Source organism: Panthera pardus, unplaced genomic scaffold (genome assembly GCF_024362965.1).
Source record: "Panthera pardus isolate Hobbes unplaced genomic scaffold, ASM2436296v1 HiC_scaffold_24, whole genome shotgun sequence".
Taxonomy (NCBI): Eukaryota; Metazoa; Chordata; class Mammalia; order Carnivora; family Felidae; genus Panthera; species Panthera pardus.
Window position 1 is genome coordinate 101091307 of NW_026526810.1, and position 19181 is coordinate 101110487.

At 36.6% G+C, this 19181-nt stretch overlaps 1 non-coding gene across 1 annotated transcript; it reads left to right on the top strand.

The window, feature by feature from the left end:
* The first annotated feature begins 1149 nt into the window (after window positions 1–1149).
* Window positions 1150–1289, top strand: LOC128773339 (small nucleolar RNA SNORA50). The gene has a single exon (XR_008417606.1). It is a non-coding gene; the product is annotated as a small nucleolar RNA SNORA50 (small nucleolar RNA).
* Window positions 1290–19181: the final 17892 nt, after the last annotated feature.

A 19181-nucleotide genomic window follows, 5' to 3' on the forward strand; every position in this document is an offset into this window, starting at 1 on the left:
CCAGTTTTCATGTTCCACCATATACAACAGAATTTACAATTTGCATAGGAAGGAGCAAAGGACATCCTTCTCATAAATGCAAACCTACTTGAAGTATTTGAAATACCACTTTTAGTAATAGGGTTGGCTCAAGGCATGGAGGCTCTTTCTTTGAGAAGATTTGTTTCAAATTAACTGATATTCTTTTAGAGTCTCTCCAGCTGAATGTGGCCCGTCCCTTCAATAAATATTTCGGTTTGCAGTTTCCACATCCTCTGGAAAAGCTCATCAGGCTAGGAGACTGTAAAATCCAGGTCTGTGATTTCTCTTGTATTTACTTGTATTCACATTTCTTTTCTGAATCATCAGAATCACAGCTGCTGAGGCTTGTAGGTTAACTTTAATGACATCATTTCAGAATCATTCTAGAACCAAGACTGTCCACTTCTTCAGAGACTTGCATATGGCAGGGTGGGGGGTGGGGAATTTAATATCAGTAAGGACACTGCTTTATTGTGAAGCCAGGGAAAACACCTAGAGTGACCATTGTTATTTAATATTATGAGAACTTTTCACTCACAGTGATATGTGAAAATGTGTATCACATTAATAAACCTTGAGATGGGTTCAGTGAACAGTTGGGAAAAGCCTGCCTTTCACCCCCTTTGATCATTATCTTTCTTTTGGAGGCTTATATTTGAAAAGAAGTGTTTATAGCAACCTGGATAGAGCTTAATTACTAAACTCACAAAATATGCAATACAGTAGAAAACAATGTTCAGGAATTTTTTTTCTTCCAGACAAATTCTAACTGCTAGAATATTTGACAGGTAAAATTAATAGCCATGATCTACATAATCCATGCAGCATTTGAATATTCCATTAGGCAAAAATAAGTCATGGATGTGAAATCCAGGTTAAGAGATGGTGCTGTGTGTTTTAAATTGATTTACAGTTTGACAGAGCAAAGCGATCTGTATCAAGGAAAACAAAATTTTCAAAGCTTGTCTGTGATGAAAGGACACATCTGTTTGAAGGGAAGACTAGGGGAGGAACAGGGGCAGGGGTAAATATGGCTTATAGTTAATGTAGTTATGACAGGTGAGCAGATGTGTCAGCAGACTTGTTAAACAAGAGGACTGAATTTTTTAATGGAAATTTTTATTGAGAAGGCACTGCCTTTGAACCGGATGTATCTTGTTATGTAGCTTCTTCAGCAGCCAAGCAACAGTGCTAGAGCATAAGGACTTGTTATTACTGGGGCTCTTCAGCTTTCAACTGAACTGTTCTTTTAAAAACAAGGTGCATTTGGGACATCTGGATGGCTCAGTTGGTTAAGCATCAGACTTCAGTTTGGGTCATGATCTTGTGATTTGTGAGTTTGAGCTCCAGGTCAGGCTCTGTGCTGACAGTTCTGAGCCTGGACCCTCCTTTGGATTCTGTGTCTCCCCATCTCGTGCTCTGTCTCTCTCTCTCTCTCAGAAATAAACATTAAAAAAAATTTTTAATAAAATAAAAAATAAAAAACAAGGCACATTTAAGTTACTCCCTGACACCAGTCACTCCCCTTCTTTCTGGGAGCAGCATATTCCACTTCTGTTTTCATCTTCGTTGATTGGCAGATTGGAGTTTAAGAAAAAAAAAAAAAAAGACATTTAGCAGTTCTTCAGTGGCCACTTTATGAAAGGCATTTTATGTACCATTTTCTGTGGTCGTGAAGGCCTGAAATAATGCCACAAACTAAGAAGCTTGGAAGTGCAGTTATTACATATTTTAAAAGATCTTTTGGTGAATAGCATGCCTTATTTTTTTGTTTTAAATTAGAAGTGATCTCTGACAACCCTCAAGATCCTCAAATTTTGAGTAGACTTTTTTTCTTCCAAGATTTTATTTAAATTCAAGTTAGTTAACACATAGTGCAGTATTGGTTTCAGGAGTAGAATTCAGTGATTCATCACTTACATATGACACCCAGTGCTCATCCCAAGGAGTGTCCTCCTTAATGTCCATCACCCATCTAGCCCATTCCCCACCTCCCTCCCTCCATCAACCCTGTTTGTTCTCTATAGTTAAGAGTCTCTTAAGTTTGACTCCCTATTTGTTTTTATCTTATTTTATTTTACCTTCCCTTCCCCTATGTTCTTCTGTTTTGACTGGAAGATTTATTTCTAATTGCTAAGCTTTTATTGTGTTGAAAGTTAAATAATGTAGTTTGAGAGATTCTTTCTGTTGTAAAGGGGCTTATTGGAAATTTTAAAGACCTAATGTAACAACATCCCATGTCACTGCTAAATGCTTAGTGCTATGGCTGCAGGGCAATTCATCTTAAATGTTATTCTTGAAGTTTTGTATCCCTCATATTAAAGCTCTGATACTTGGGCAGAAGCTAACTCTTTAAACCTACTCTATGACATAGTAAGAAAAATGACTAGCACACTTGACTTGATTTGGCGATTTAGGTATCATCACAATTACTTGGTGTTTTTCAATTTACCTATTAGGCATATGAAGACCTAAAGATTTCTTTACCTGTGTCATATGTTTGCATGCGTTTGAAATATGTTTTTTTTTAATTTTTTTTAAATGTTTTTATTTATTTTTGAGACAGAGAGAGACAGAGTAGGCTGAATCTGAAGCAGGCTCCAGGCTCTGAGCTGTCAGCAACAGAGCCCAATGCGGGGCTCGAACTCACCAACTGTGAGATCATGACCTGAGCTGAAGTCGAACAATTAACCGACTGAGCCACCCAGGTGCCCCTGAAATATGTTTAATACATTTTTATAACATTTTTTTAGAAAAAGAGATTTTTAAAGAAATTTTTATTTAATAATTGTAGCATTACATACAATTGTAAGAAGTAATGCAGAGATTCTGTTTCCCCAATGATAGCATTTGCAAAAGTATGGTATAATATCACAACCAGGATAATGACAGTATGTAACTATAGCTGGTTCTGTAACACTATATAACTAGAATATAATATCACAAGTAGGATGGGGCACCTGGGTGGCTCAGTTGGTTAAGCATCTGACTTTGACTCAGGTCATGATCTCACAGTCCATGAGTTCGAGCCCTGGGTGGGACTCTGTGTTCACAGCTCAGAGCCTGGAGCCTGTCTTGGATTCTGTGTCCCCCTCTCTCTCTGCCCCTTCCCCACTCCCACTATGTCTCTCTCTCTCTCTCTCTCTCTCTCTCTCTCTCTCTCTCTTAAAAATGAATGACCATTAAAAAAAATTATCACAGGCAGGATAATGATACTTTATAATTATAGCACTACAGCTAGTTGTACAATACTATATAACTGTAACCATAGTATAATATCACACCAGGATAATGATACACTGATTGTATTCAGATTTTCCCAGTTTTACTGGTGTGTGTGTACATGTGCAAGTGTATTAAGTTATATATAGTTTTATCACCTGCATAACTTTGTATATCCACTACCAGAGTTAAAGATACTGAACAGTTTCTATACCCCGAAATCCCATGTATGTCCTTAAATAATCCACTACCTTCCTTCTGTCCACCATGCAGCCACAAACCCTGCCATCCACTAATCTGTCCTTCATTTCTAAAATGGTGTCATTTCAAAATATTATATAAATGGAATCATGATATGTAGCCCTCTGAGATTTCTTTTTTCTATTCAGCATAATTCCCTGGATGGTCATCAAGTTATTGCATGTTTCTTTTAATAGTTGAGTAATAGTGCATGGTTTGAGTGTACTATAGCTTTTCACCTGCTGAAAGGCACCTTTTTAAATTCCAGGTTCAGGCTATTACAAATAAAGCTGCAGTCAACATTCTTGTACAGTGTGTGTGTGTGTGTGTGTGTGTGTGTGTGTGTGTGTGTACACATAGTTTTTTATTTATTTGGGATAAATGTCCAAGAATGTAATTTCTAGATCATATGGCCCCTGCATGCTTAGTTTTATAAAAGAGTTGGATTTTTTAATTTATACTAAGAACACTATGTTCCTTTTTAATTTTTTTTATTGTAGGGAAAACACTTAACATGAGATTTACACTCAAACTTCTAAGTTTGCAATGCAGTATTGTTAACTTTAGACACTATGTTTTCCAACAAATCTCTAGAACTTGTTTTATGAATTCTCATTTCCCCTTCCCCTCAGCCCCTGGCAACCACCATTCTATTCTCTGTGAGTTTGACTCTTTTAAATACCTCAGGTATCTAGATGGAATCACGCAGTATTTGTCTTTCTGTATCTGGCTTATTTCACTTGGAATGGTGTCCTCAAGGTTCCTCTATATTGTCACATATGGTAGCATTTCATTTTTTTCTTAATGCTGAATAATATTCCATTGTATGTATAAACCACAGTTCTTTATCTACTCATCCATCAGTGGGTGCTTTGGTCATTTCCATATTTTGGCTATTGTGAAAAATTCTGCATAGAAGGTGCGAGTGCAGATATTTCTTCAAGATTTTGATTTCAGTTCTTTTGGTTGCATACTCAGAAGTGGGATTGCTTGATCATATGGTCATTCTATCTTTAATTTTCTGAGGAAACTCTATACTGTTTTCTGTAGTGACTAAACCATTAGAGGTGCCCACAGTGTACAAAGATTTCCTTTCTCCATATCCTTGCTAACACTTGTAATCTTTAAAAAAAAATTATTATGGGGTGCCTGGGTGGCTCAGTCGGTTGAGCGGCCGACTTCGGCTCAGGTCATGATCTCGCGGTCCGTGAGTTCGAGCCCCGCGTCGGGCTCTGTGCTGACAGCTCGGAGCCTGGAGCCTGTTTGGGATTCTGTGTCTCCCTCTCTCTGACCCTCCCCCGTTCATGCTCTGTCTCTCTCTGTCTCAAAAATAAATAAATGTTAAAAAAAATTATTATAGCCATCCTAGCAAGTGTGAAGTGTGATATCTGGTGGCTTTGATTTGCATTTCCCTGATGGTAAGTGATGTTGAGCATCTTTTTTATTTACTTGTTGTCTTTTTGTCTTCTTTGGAGAAATGTCTGTTTAAGTCTTTGCCCATTTTTACTTGGATTATTTGTATTTCTTGGTCATTGATTTGTCATTCCATATATATTTTGGATATTCATTCATAATCAAGAATACCATCAGGGTTTTAATGAAGATAGCATTGAATCTGTAAATCATTTTAGGTAGTGTTAATGTTTTAACAAAGTATATTAAGTCTTCCAGCCTATGAAAATGGAATAGCTTTCCATTTATTTGCATCTTCTTTAGTTTTTTCATTGATGTATTGTCTTTCAGTGTACAAGTTTTTCACCTTGCTAAATAAATTTATTCCCAAGTATTTTATTCTTCTTGATACTATTATAAATGAGATTGTTTTCTTAATTTTCGGGTAGTTTGTTATTAGGGTGTAGAAATGCAACTGCATTTTGTGAATTGATTTTGTATCCTATAATTTTCCTGAATCTGTTGATTAGTTCTAATAATTTTTTGGTAGAATCTTTAGAGTCTTCTATATGTAAGCTCATATAATCTGAAAACAGGGATAATTTTACTTCTAGTTGAAATCAACTGAGTATTTTTGACAGTCCATGTTGTATTGTATAGGTGAAGATAGGCAGACATAGGAGTGTCATTTGAATATAAATTGGAGACAAATATAGTTATCTGAGCGTAGGAAGTAGCTAAAATGGTTAGTGCTCAGATAGTAAGATATGCAACATCATATTATGCTTGTCTTCATTGAAGACCTCAAATTTAGGTTTCCATTCAATCTAAAATTGAGAAAAAAAAATCCTGGAAATTGAATACAAGTAAAGGCTTGAGCTTTTCATGTAATTTTAGATGGATGACAATCCACTGCATATTAGGTCAGCAAATGATAGAATAAAATCAAGGTCTCTTGATCCAAATTCTTAGTATTCTATTACTAACTATATAACTACCCATGTGGCCATGTCATGCACTTATTAATTCAGCCTATAATATAAAATTAGCTGAAAGCTGCTAGAGACATTTGGTACCACTTAATATAAAATGTAACTAGGAAGAAAGAAATCCAAATTCATTTGCAGATACATGTTTAATATCTTCATAAGTCCAAGATTCACATTAAAAATGGAAGCATTCATACCTCTCTATACTCTAATGTCTGTTTTATATTTTTAAATATTTTTGACATATTACTGTAACTCATTTTCCATTGGCATAGGATGATTGAGTAATGGGTTAAGGAGAATGGATTCAGCTCATCTTTTTGATGTCTGTTTGTCCATTTCTGGTACAGTCGTCTGCTTAGTACTAACATAAGAAAGACTTGAACATGCTTCCACTTTCCTTCTGTGTCTCAAGGAGTTAAAGTCCTTGAAAATTCTGCTTCTTTATGCACTCACTAGCAGGCTCAGAAAGCCTAGTTCTATCTCAATTAAATTTAGTGAATAAAAGCTATCCCCCACCACAGCCTTCTCTGCTACACATCACTCCTAATGCGCTGTCACCTCCTGGACCAACCATTCGCAGGCAGCGCCACATTCTCAGTTCCATTCTTCCGTATTCCTTTTTCCTAAGCTCCTTCACCAAGAAATCACTGTGGTCCCGTGCTCACTCCTTGCTTAAACTCTTTGAAAATTTGGCTCCTATGAGAACTGGGGAGAATGTGTTTGCATGAATGTGGTGACCAGGGTGCATCAGCGGGTAATATGGCATAAACAAAGAAACAGTGGTCTTAAAGCTAGATAGGTCTGGATTGAGATCATGCTCCATCCCACCTTACTATCTGGGTAATTTGGACAAGTTATTCATGTATTCTGTGACCCCATTTTTAAAACTAATTAAAATGAGAATAATAATCTCTTCCAGAAAATTGTTCTTAGGATATGAACTAATAAATGTGAAGCCATAAGAGAAGAATTAGGTGTTCAATACATTTCAGTTCTCTTTCATGCTATTGCTATCAGTATAAACTTAGAGCCACTAATTGTACATGGTTAGTGTTTAAAAGCACTTGCTCAGAAGACTTCACATTTTTCAGGGCACTTGACTATATACTTTAAAACTGTATTTATGTAAATCATACTTCACTAAAGCTGATTTCAAAAGGGGGATACTTGAAAACAAACTAAACTCAGAATGGCTCTAGACTTCTGCTACCTTGTTTTTCTCACTAATGGATGCACATCGTCGTTTTTACAAGCACCCATGCTTTTCTCAGACAGGGATTGTAGAGTGATTTATTTACAATTTTCAAAGAGTATGAAAGGCTTCTCTGTAACTGCTTAGACCCAGAATATCTTATAACTCTGCATAACCCTTATTTTCAAAGTGCAAAAAAAAATGGTAATGTGCCTTCAAGAATATCTTAGGTTGATTATTGCCTCCTGGCTATTCCTTCCTCACTACTCTGCAGTCAGTAAAGAGGTACCCTAGAATGAATAAGGCACTTAGTTCAATAAGTTTTGCTAGTTGGTCAACACTCTGGAAAATATTTAATACATGGATGAGTCGAAATAAGTAACTACATAATATTTCAAATGATCTTTGTGTTAGGCCCATGATCTCCATTTCCCATCATTCCTGTGGAACACTTTAATGGTATCAGCCAACAAAATATATATGCATTCTATAAAACACACAATATTGATTCATTCTGGTAATGTTTTAATTTGCCTATATTTTCCTTTAAATAATGGAAAATAGCTCTCATTCCTTCAGTCTGGCTGTTGGATCTCCCATTTTTTAGGGGTGTGTGTGTGTGTGTGTTTACCTTTTGTTGAGGTGAAATCTCTTTATAGCACTGTGAACAAATGTTATCATACATCTGGGCTTCTTTATGCCTTCCTATACTTAAGAAGATACTACTGGATTTTATTGGCTCAAGTGCTTATTTTCCAGTTGGAATTGTAAGCCAAAGGAATTATTTTACAACAATTTTATCATTTTCTTTATTTTTCTTGCCTAAAGGTACTCTATGATTTATTTCATTCCACTTCTGATGCTATGATTTAAAGATACAATAGATAAAACATATTCCAATGCATGTTTCTGTATTTCTTCTTTTTTAGAGTAACTTTTATTTAATGTTTCTATATTACTAATCCAAGGCAAACTCATTTTTATTTCAGTTCCCTAAGCCCTGGATAATCAGTGTCTTAAACATTTCTCTGACAAAATAAGATCTAGATTTCCTATACTATATTTTGGAAAATTTGGATCTTATTCTATATTTTGTATCCTGTATTTTGGATCATTCAGCAGCTAGATGTTGGCATGAGGTCAATGAGAGAATAGTTGATTTTTGGTGGTAAAAAAAAAAAAAAAAGGTATTAAGATCTCAATGGAGGTTAGTTTTCACTTCCTGTGATGGACACTCCCTGTGGTGGATGGAGTCAGGAATCCTAAACTGTACTCCTCTCCTATTTCTGCCTGCCCTAATTCCATCCATTCATTAAAATAAAGCTCAGTATCTCCTTCATTAAACTTCCTCACTCTGGCCATAATTACTTTTTTTCCTTCTGCTGAATTCCCATAATCTTGGTTTATTCATCCCCTATGGTACCGATCCTGATCTAAATTATAATATGGTAATGTTATGTGGTAATGTGGACTCTCCCCCAATTGATTATAAAATTCTTTAGTAACATAACCATCTCTAATCTACCATCTGATCTCTCAAACATCAAATATCCTGCCTTGTAAATAAATAAATGGATGATCAAAGCCATTTTATGTAGAGTTTTTCTAATAAGGCTATATTTATAAAAATTTTTAAGAATAAAAAACATGACATTTCAAACTACCCTGGTAGCAATTATTCAAATGTTTAATTGTCTAGGCAAGTGTTACCCAAATAAACCCCAGAGCTCTCATAGCCCATTGTCAATATGTCCATGTAAAGGATTATTTGTCTGGTTCTTAAAGCTGTGAAGAATATTGTAGAATTTTACTGTATCCTGGAGAGTGTCACAAGAATTTTACACAGTACATCATGTAATAAGAATTCCTAAAAATACTCTAGATATATCTTTCTCCATAATTTCTCATCCATAACTTTAACTAAGAATCTTTCATTTTCTCCATAGAGCTCTTCACCATCAGGACACTCAAACTATGTAGTTCCACATATCTATGTGCATGCCATTGTCTATCTGAAAAACTACCTCTGGAATTTTGCTGTGTACCACCTGCCAACCATATGCAGCATCCCTGAAATTATGCTAGTCCCCATTCATTTAGACCTTCTCTGCATCATATTACTTCCACATAGAATCATTACACATGACTCTCACCATCTGCACACCCCCCCGGGAAGTGCAGTTCCTAGGGTAATTAGCTTTTCTCATGAGAATTGATGTCCCTTGCAATTCTTATAAATAAGAGTCTCTTTCTAACTAAACAAAAATCAGTTATAAGCAATATTCACCTCCTAGAAAACATCCTAGATTTACTTTCTGACTGTTAGCTGAAACAATTGTCCATTCATTCATCTACTCAATACCTGAGAATCTACTGTATGTAGAGAACCATTATATAATTAGAAATAAAATAATAAATGACACTGTATCTGCTCTTGAGGAACTTAAAGCTCAAGTATGCCATTTGCAAATAATGAGAAAGAATGAAATCTGGCCATTTGCAGCAATGTGGATGAAACTGGAGGGTATTATGCTGAGTGAAATAAGCCAGGCATAGAAAGACAGGTACCATATGTTTTCACTTATATGTGGATCTTGAGGAACTTAACAGAAGGCCATGGGGGAGGCTAAGGGGGAAAAAAAAGTTACAGAGAGGGAGGGAGGCAAATCGTAAGAGACTCTTAAGGACTGAGAACAAACTAAGGGTAGATGGGAGGTAGGGGAGAGGGGAAAGTAGGTGATGGGCAGGGAGGAGGGCATTTGTTGGGATGAGCACTGGATGTTGTATGGAAACCAACTTGACAATAAATTATATTAAAAAAGAAAAAAAATTGTTACCCCCCCCCCCAAAAAAAAAGCTCAAGTATGGAAGTCAAACAGATAAGTATATGTGATAAGTACTATTAGAAGAGTAGACAGGAGCTGCTATGGAAATACAGACAAATGATGAGTGAACTAATCAGGACATGAAGGTCAGAGAAAGCATTCTGAAGATCTTCCATTCATTTATTTAACAAGTATTTATTAAGCTACCTGTGGTAGTAAGTTCTGGTGATACAAAGGTAAGCAAATTAGACCTGGTTCTTTACAATCTGGTGAAAAGTTAGCTAACTGAAGTTCTGAGAGGATTAATAAGGGTTCAGGACTAAGGAGTCTGTACTTTATCCTCAGAAGTGGAACCATTAATGACAGTTAAGCTTGTAAGTAGCATAATCATATTGGTATGTTAGGTAATTTGGAATAGGACAGGTAAAATAGGGAGGGACTAAATCAGAGAATCAGGAAACTATGATAATACTTCAGCTGTAGAGTGAGCACAGCATTGGTGAAGAGGTAGTGTTAAGGAGTGGCATCAGCAAGATGGCAAAATAAGTTTTGTACCATAATCTTTCCCCAAAACATTGATTTTGACAATCACCCACAGATTAGAGTACCTTTGTGAGAGTCTGGGGGTCTAGTGGAGAAGTTCCAGCAACCCGTTAGAGAAAAAAATCTGAGACTAGATGCATTAAAGAGGTTAAGAACATTTCACTTTACTCACATCACCCTACCACTGAGGAGGCACAGCTTAGTGCCAAGAGACACTCCCTTGGCCCCCCAGTTTCTCCCACGATGGAAAGTGAGAGTGCACTGAGTGAGTACCCAGCTTCCTCAGGTGTATGGGACACTGCTGAAGAGACCCACTTATTTTTCACCCCCATGCAATGTACTCAGATTTTCTACATGACGGAGGGTCTGGCAGAGGCTTTCAGCACAACAGTCAACACTTAGAAATCATCTAAGGAATGTGGATCCTACTAAACCAATTGCAGACTCCTTCAGGAAAGCCGCGCATAAGCTGCTGAGATACCTCACCTGTCACGCTCCCAACTGGCCCATGGACACCTCCAGTGGTCCCTGCACCTCACCTGTACACTCCCAACATGACCAGCTTCCTACATGAACCCATGTGGACAGCAAGTACAAGCCTTTGCAGATGCCTAGTGAGCATGAGAAGGAAGCTGATCTGACACTGTGGAACTGGGGGAAAAGCATACAAATGAGCATTTTGGGCAGTGTCTTAGGACAAACAAATAGGAGGATCTTATCACTAAGCCTGGTTTTGTGGGATTGGGAAAATGCATACATTCATAAGAATTGCCCTCAAAAAGAGAACAAGAAGTGTGGTGCAGGCACATTCTTAGAAGAGATCCAAGAGGCCTCAGAATCCCTGGTAGAAATTATGTTAAAGGCATTTCTTTCCTGAAGCCAGTCAGCAAAGACTAAAGGAGGTGATTGCTTTTTGAACTGCAAAGACAACAATAGAAGACTTCAAGGAACAGGAAAAAATTAAGTGAACATGACACCATGAAAGCAACACAATAATTTCCCAGAGACTGATCCCAAAGAATTGGAGATATACAATTTGTCCTATAAAGAATTCAAAATAGTTGTTTTAAGGAAGCTCTGTTAGCTACAAAAAAAAAAACCAAAAACTGACAATTCAACAAACTCAAGAAAATAATACCTGAACAAAACAATGACTTTAACAAAGAGATAGAAATCATCAAAAGGAACCAAAACAGAAATATTGGAGCTGATGAAAACAACAAACGAAATGGAAAATTCAGTAGAGAGCATCAGTAGCATCAATAGCAGACTTGATCAACTGGAAGAAAGAGGCAGCAAATTTAGACACAGGTCATTTGAAATTATCCAGCACCCCCATGTTCACTGCATCATTATTCCCAATAGCCAAGATATGGAAATGGCATAAGTGTCCATCAACAAATGAATGGATAAATAAAATGTTAGTGTACACACACACACACACACACACACACACACAGAAGAATATTCAGCCTTAAACAAAATCCTGCCATTTGCAACAACATGGATGGACCTAGAGGACATTATATTAAGTGAAATAAGCCAGACACAGAAAGGTAGAAAGATAAGCACTGTATTATTTAATTTATATGTGGCATGTAGCAAAAAAAAAAAAAAAAAGTGAACTCATAGAAACATAGAATAGAATGATAGTTGCCAGGGACTTGGGATGTCAGAAATAGGAAGATGTTTGGTCAAAGGGCATGAGCTTGCAGCTATTAGATGAATAAATTCTGGGGATCTAATTATAGCATGGTGACTGTAGTTAATCATACTGTATTGTATATTTGAAATTTGTTAACAGAACAGATCTTAAGCATTCTTACCACACAGACATACAAAAAGCTAAGTATGTGAGGTGGTAGATGTGTGAATTAAATTCCTTGTGGCAACCATTTCACAGTGTATACATTTATCAAATCAAATCATGAAGCTGTACACTCTATATGCAATTTTATTTGCCAGTTATACTCAATAAAGCTGGAAGGAAAAAAAGATATAGAATTGATAAGACTGAGCTATTGGGTAAGAAGTGAAAAAGAGAGGAGTCAAGATTACTCCCAGTTTTATAGCTGTATGATTTATTGAAATGGTGAACATATGATAAAAGCAGTTTTACATAGTAAGCTAGTGAGTTTGGTTTTAAGTAGGTTGAGTTGGAAATACTAATGAGACCCTCCTAATAGAGAGGTCAGTTAACACTTGGCTATACGGGTTGGAGAAAAATATTTTGGGTTCAGCAATATATCAGTATGGTGTGATAGATACTGCTGGGGGTGTTCATTAGAAATTCATTTTGATGTCTTCATTTTGATAGACAACTTGTACTACATTTCTCAGTTTCTTTTTCAGTGGGGTGTGTCAGTGTAACTAGATGACCATTAGGATATGAGTGAATATAACGTGTATTGTTCCCGAACCAAAGCTTTTAAGAAGCTGGCATGCCTTCTCCCTGTTCTCTTTCCCTTTTAGCTCAATGGGAGCAAACAATGCCAAGGCCCTAGGGGATATTAGATTCACAAGACTGTCGCATTTGAGTTCTTGAATCTCCCCATGAAAAAAAGTCTTCCAACTTACCAGAAATACTCACTGTGGACTATTATATGAGAAATAAACTCTATTGTGTTTGAGCCCTACGTTGTGTGGTCTACGTGTTACAGTATTTTAGCCTACCTTAATAAATACAATAGTAAAAGTTGGTGAGGTGACTCAAGAATGCACAGAGCAGTGAGAGGAGTTGTCAAGGAAACCCTCAAGAGGAGACAGAAGGAACAAGCAGACAGAAGGAAAGTCAGAAGACTATAAGCTTAGAGAGTCTGAGGTAAAGAGCTTCAGCTGTGCTCAGTTGTCCATGTGCAGGATCAGAGGAAGGCTGCATTGGTTCACAGCCAAGGTTTTTACTGGGAGAATAATGAGAGGGAATTAAGTGTGAGGTGATGGACCATAAAGAATATGATGAATAAAGAAAGTAGAAAGGAAATAAACAGGGTAACAGCAGAAGAATCAGGATCAGTTAAAGAAATGTATAAGCAACAGAGAGAGAAATCAGCTGATACTGTGATTCGGTAGTGTTTTTAGGTTTATAGAGGCACAGAAGTTCTAGGTGACAATGATGTCTAGGGTTTAGTCATGGGAGAAGAAAGCTAAAAAGGTAAATAGCTGACGTGAAGACTAGTAGAACTGAGGAAGACATGGCTTTTGATAAGTGTTTCCCTTAGAAACTAAGTTCACCTATGTTGGTGTTTGATTTGGGTAGAGGTATAAAGAAGGCAGCAGTCCTTAACCCAATATATCACAGTGAGTAAGACACTGTATCTCAAGAGCCAAATTTTATTAAATTGAAATCCTGGTTTGCAACTTACTAATTGCATCCTTTTCGGCAAGTTACTTACCTGTGTCATATTTTTTCCTTTGTAAAATGAGCTTATTAGTAATAGTGCTTTTCTCAAAGACATAAAGTTCCTAGAACAACATTTGACATAGAGTAAGCTCTAAAAATGTTAGCTGCTGTTATTTTAATTTATATTATAATGATATTGCTAAAAACTGTTTGGATTTTGTGTCTGTTGTTTAACCAGAAATAAGCAAGGGGAATCATAGACACACATCTTAGTTCGCACCATTAGAAGTGTAGTGAGGACATTATAATACATTACAAATTATAATGGCAAGCCTGAGCCTTATGATTGAGTTGGGGCTCAATTTTAGCTTCCTAGGAAACCTCTAATGTAGGTATGCCTGTGCCATAAATATGTTCTATTCCTAGGCTAAGTTCTGGTTTACCCTTCTGGTCCAGAAGAGTCACAACTAAGAATTTTCTCAGACCCTCCTTTAATTCAATTTTTAACATCAGTAATAGAATTAACTACTCTATGTGGCTTTGGGTTTTCACTAATTGAGAAACTACATCATGAATCAGTAACAGGAATGGCTCGTGAGTCCTTTGGTTTTTCGTCAAGCAGGATGACTCAACTGGCTAGAACATTTAGATCTTTATAACTGTATTAACTAGCTCCAGTGGCTTTGGCTCAACACAATCTAACAGGAAAGGGCTGGCTATGAGTAGAAAATACTCCTAGAACTTCCAAATGAATTAAAACTAAAAGGGTGTACAATACTATGCTTTCTACCAGTGGATTCAAAGGTTGTATTCATTTGATTCAAGTGGAATCAAGTTCATCTAATTCTCCTGACTTCCTACCACAGCTCAATTTCAAGGTCTGAGTGTTTAGTCATCTTTACCAGTTTCCTTTCTATTTATAAAACAGAGGGCATTATACCTGACAATGTAATTACTATGTATCCATTTGGAAAATATGATTTCTCATATTAAATTCATAAAACGATTAATAAAATCTTAGGTTTCTCTTTATTCTCAGAGAGGCCAACAGTAGGGATAGCTATAAGGCTTATTCAAGTGATCACAGAAAGTTTATGTTAATGAAATACTGTGAAACTAACCACTGAGACTCTGGAATAATTTATTACTTATAACCATACATTTTGAAGCTCATGTCTAAAGTTATTTTTATGACTCAGAGTCAGAAATAGGGGCAACTATTAGTAATTCTGACATAATCTGTGCATGTGTATGTGTGCATGTGTACATGTTCATTGGTTGAATTATAGACCATCCCCAAATTTTATGAATAATGGTTTTTAAATATTTCAGACTGTCTCTGGAGTATGAGAAAGTTAACTTGATTGTGCATGTCTGTTGGAGAAAGGGCCACAAGATAGGGATGAGTGGAGAAGGAAGGGCTGAGGGTTTTTCATCTGGAAAATGAAGACAAAATCCTTAATTTGATCTATATCCTTAGAGTCATCAAAATGTATTTCTAGTATTGAATACGTTATCTTAATTATTTTACTCTTTGAAGTTCAATGTGTCTTCAAATTAAACTAAAGGTTTGTTTGGGGCGCCTGGGTGGGTCAGTTGGTTAAGCATCTGACTTCAGCTCAGGTCATGATCTCACGGTTCGTGAGTTCGAGCCCCACATGGGTCTCTGTGCTGACAGCACAGAGCCTGGAGCCTGCTTCAGAATCTATGTCTCCCTCTCTCTCTCTGCCCCCCTCCACGTTTGCACTCTGTCTCTGTCTCTCTCTCTCTCTCAAAAATAAATAAACATTAAAAAAATTAAAAGAAAATAAACTGAAGTTTTGGCATTTCTTACGTACCTAATAGTATTTCCATCTTTCTCTCACGCATAATAAATTCATGACATCTAGAGGTTTAATTTCCAGTACCGAGCATTTTATTTTTCTACTCATTTTATAAATGAATAATATCAAACTGCAGAATAATCCTTATTTGTACAATTATTGCTGAAAAAATGAAGTGGTGAAGATTCCAAAGTTGAATTACTTAGAGGCAGCCATTGCCATCATGGAAGAGCCTAAAACATTTCATCATGGGTGGAAAAAAAGCAAAAATGTGGCATGTGGAAAGTCTTTTGCAAATATAACATATAGACGCACTGGCTGTTTGAAAGTTAATTATTTGAAAGTCAGTACATTTGTGAAAATGCTGCATCATGATTTATTTTTTATGAGCTCATATGTCAACATATGCTTTCATTATTTTGTTTACTGTTTCCCACTTTATTGAAATATACTCCCCATGTGTTTTAATCCTTTCCCCCCATTTTCCACACTAGAATACCTTAGATGGAATTAGAGGACACTTGCTTTATTTCATCTTAGCCCCATTGGGATCACTGGTTCTATTTGCTTCTTTACTCCCCATGATAGTCAAATCAGTGATGGCTTTTACTGTGACCTTAGGCTCATCATTTAGCTAGAATATGATGTTATATTGTTCAGAATTTGGGGCTTTGTTCTTGCTGTATGGTTATTTATTAACACTGCTGTAGTTCCTCTAACCTTGCCTTTTTCTTTAGTTCTCACAGCTGCTTCTAGTTTCTGAACAGAGTTGATGGGGTATTTTCATGGACTCAGTAGGATTCTATTCCTGCCTACTTTGGCTAACCTTCTGACTGTAGCTCCTATATGGACTTCAAAATATGTCTTCTCACCCTTTCTTTTGCCTCCCTTGGGTATGACCTCTGATGTATTTGGCTAGGGGATGTGATCCCCCATTATCTAGGTGAACTTCTATCCTGATGAGTTCTGACCAAAATCTTGTTCCAATGTGACAGACATTTAAGAATTCCTTCTCTATAAAACATAGGCTATAAGTAGATATTTAAATAAACATATTTAGGCAGGGTGGGTGATGGGTATTGAGGAGGGCACCTTTTGGGATGAGCACTGGGTGTTGTATGGAAACCAATTTGACAGTAAATTTCATATATTAAAAAAATAAAAATAAATAAATAAATAAATAAACATATTTATCTTTTGCAAAAATGGAACACCCCAATTTTTACATAATAGCCTATACACCCTTAATAGATATAAACAAGTGTGGAATTAACCCAAAGTAGGATAGTTTGCAACTTGAATATTTATGTTACCAACAGAAATCTAGCTATACAAGTAGTTGTTTTTTTGAATGAGAGTATCATCAGTGATGATTGTATCTGTAAGAACTAATTGTTTCATATTTTGTAGCTATGCTGTCCTTAGGACAAAATGGCACTTGGCAGGAAGAAGTGATGCAGTTAAAAAGCTTGGGCATAGCATAGCAGTTAATAGCATGGAGTATGGATTCAAACGGCCTAGGCCCATGTCTTTCTTTAGGCACTTGTACTTTAATAACTTTGGAAATTTGCTTTATCTCTTTATTCTTATTTCCTCATCTAAACCTCATAAGGTCTTTGTAAATATTGAATGAGATAAAAGATGCAAATTGCTTAAATTCATGACAGGAACAAAGTAAGTGCTCAATTAATATTAAAAACAACTCACATTTTCTGAACACTTAATTCTGAGCCAGATACTATTTTATATATGTATTTTAATGCAGTTAATTTTCACATAATTCTTCTATAAAATTGGTACTGTTATTCCTATATTAGAAATGATGAACCTTGGGCACAGAGAGACCATTTAATTTGGCTACATGGTATAATTGAAAATTTCATCTCTGTATATGGTTCCTGAATCCATAGTCTTAACTGCTTCACAATACTGACTGTTGGTTAATGTTACCTATCATTATTATTCCAATTTGTGAATTTCCATTTTTGGAAAAAATTCTAAATTCCTGGTCTTCTGTCTAGGTACGTTATATTTTGGGGGTCTACGTTTTAGAATAGTATCTTCATCATTGAATATCATTTTTCTCTTGCCTCTCTAACTCATCAACCTCCTTTTATTTGGTGTATACACATATCGTGGACACTATACAAATGTAAGTCTTGTTTGGGGAGGGAAGGGTCAGTGCTACTTACCCAATGAAACTATAAGCCCCTTGATAGCAGGGAACATAGGAGCCACCAGGGCTGTGCTAAGAACACATTATGGGCTCTATAATGTTTTCAGATAGATGCTTACATAACTAATGACTTCAGTTAATTTTAAATACAATGTAAGAGGTTTGAAGCCTCTTATGAATACAGAAAGGCTATCCCAATGCATTATTTAATATACCTTCTGATAAGGTTTATAGAGATTCTTTCTTTTCCTAATTACTGCTCTAGTTAAGCAATAAAGAACAAATTGATCTTTACATAATGGCATGAATATGAATTCAGTCATGCCTAGAATACTGTTCTAACCCTGGCTCTTATTCTGCCCTTTAGCTGCCAAAGGAATCCAGAAAGTAGATACTCCAGGAATTCTGACAATCTAAATTTTTCCAGTCTCCCAGCATGTCCTACTGGCACAATGAGGCCATACAGATTCAGGCTGTACACTCTGATGCATGCCTACTAAAGTGTCTTTAATTCCCAGAAAAGTCAGTTATTCACAAAGAACAATTCAGCTGAAAATGGAGCATTTTCACTGATACAGCACTTCCGAGTGGCAAGTCAGAGAGGTCTGTCCTCTCTTAGCACTGGAATTGGGTACTACAGAACTTGCTTTTGCTATTTATAGAAAGCTCAGCTTAGTTTTTATTAGAGTTGGTGGATCATCATATATGTTGAACAATCTGATTTTTTTCTTTTTTTTATTTTAGTGTGTGAGCAGGGGAGAGGAGAAGAGGGGGAGAGAGAGAGAGAGAGAGATTGAGAATGTTAAACAGGCTGTGCTCTCAGCGTGGAGCCCAACACAGGGCTCGATCCCATGACCCTGGGATCATGTCTTGAGCCTAAATCAAGAGTCAGACACTCAACCAACTGTGCCACCCAGGTGCCCCTGAACAATCTGAATTTAATAATCTTTAAGGCACTTTAGATAAATTCCATGGGTGATATCACTTTGACAATATGGAAGGGATTGAGATTTCAATTTTTTTCTTAGTAAGGAATTCTGTTTTTAGCATTTTATCAAAACAAGAGATAGAAGAACAGTAGATATTCTCTGGCAGATATAGGAGATATTTCTTTGAGATGGAATATAAGTGGAGGAATACCGGCAATTTTTAAAAAAATATTTATTTTTGAGAGGGAGAGTGCAAACAGGAAAGGGACAGAGCGGGGCGGGGTGGGGGGGACAGAAGATCTAAATTGGGCTCTTTGCCGACGACAGTGAGCCCGATGCAGGGCTCAGACTCATGAACTTTGAGATCATGATCTCAGATGAAGTCAGATGCTCAACCAACTGAGCCACCCAGGTGTGCCCCCAGGCAATTTTAATTCAAGAAGACCAATGAGGAAACTGCAGGTGTGCCCCCTTCTCTATTAAGTG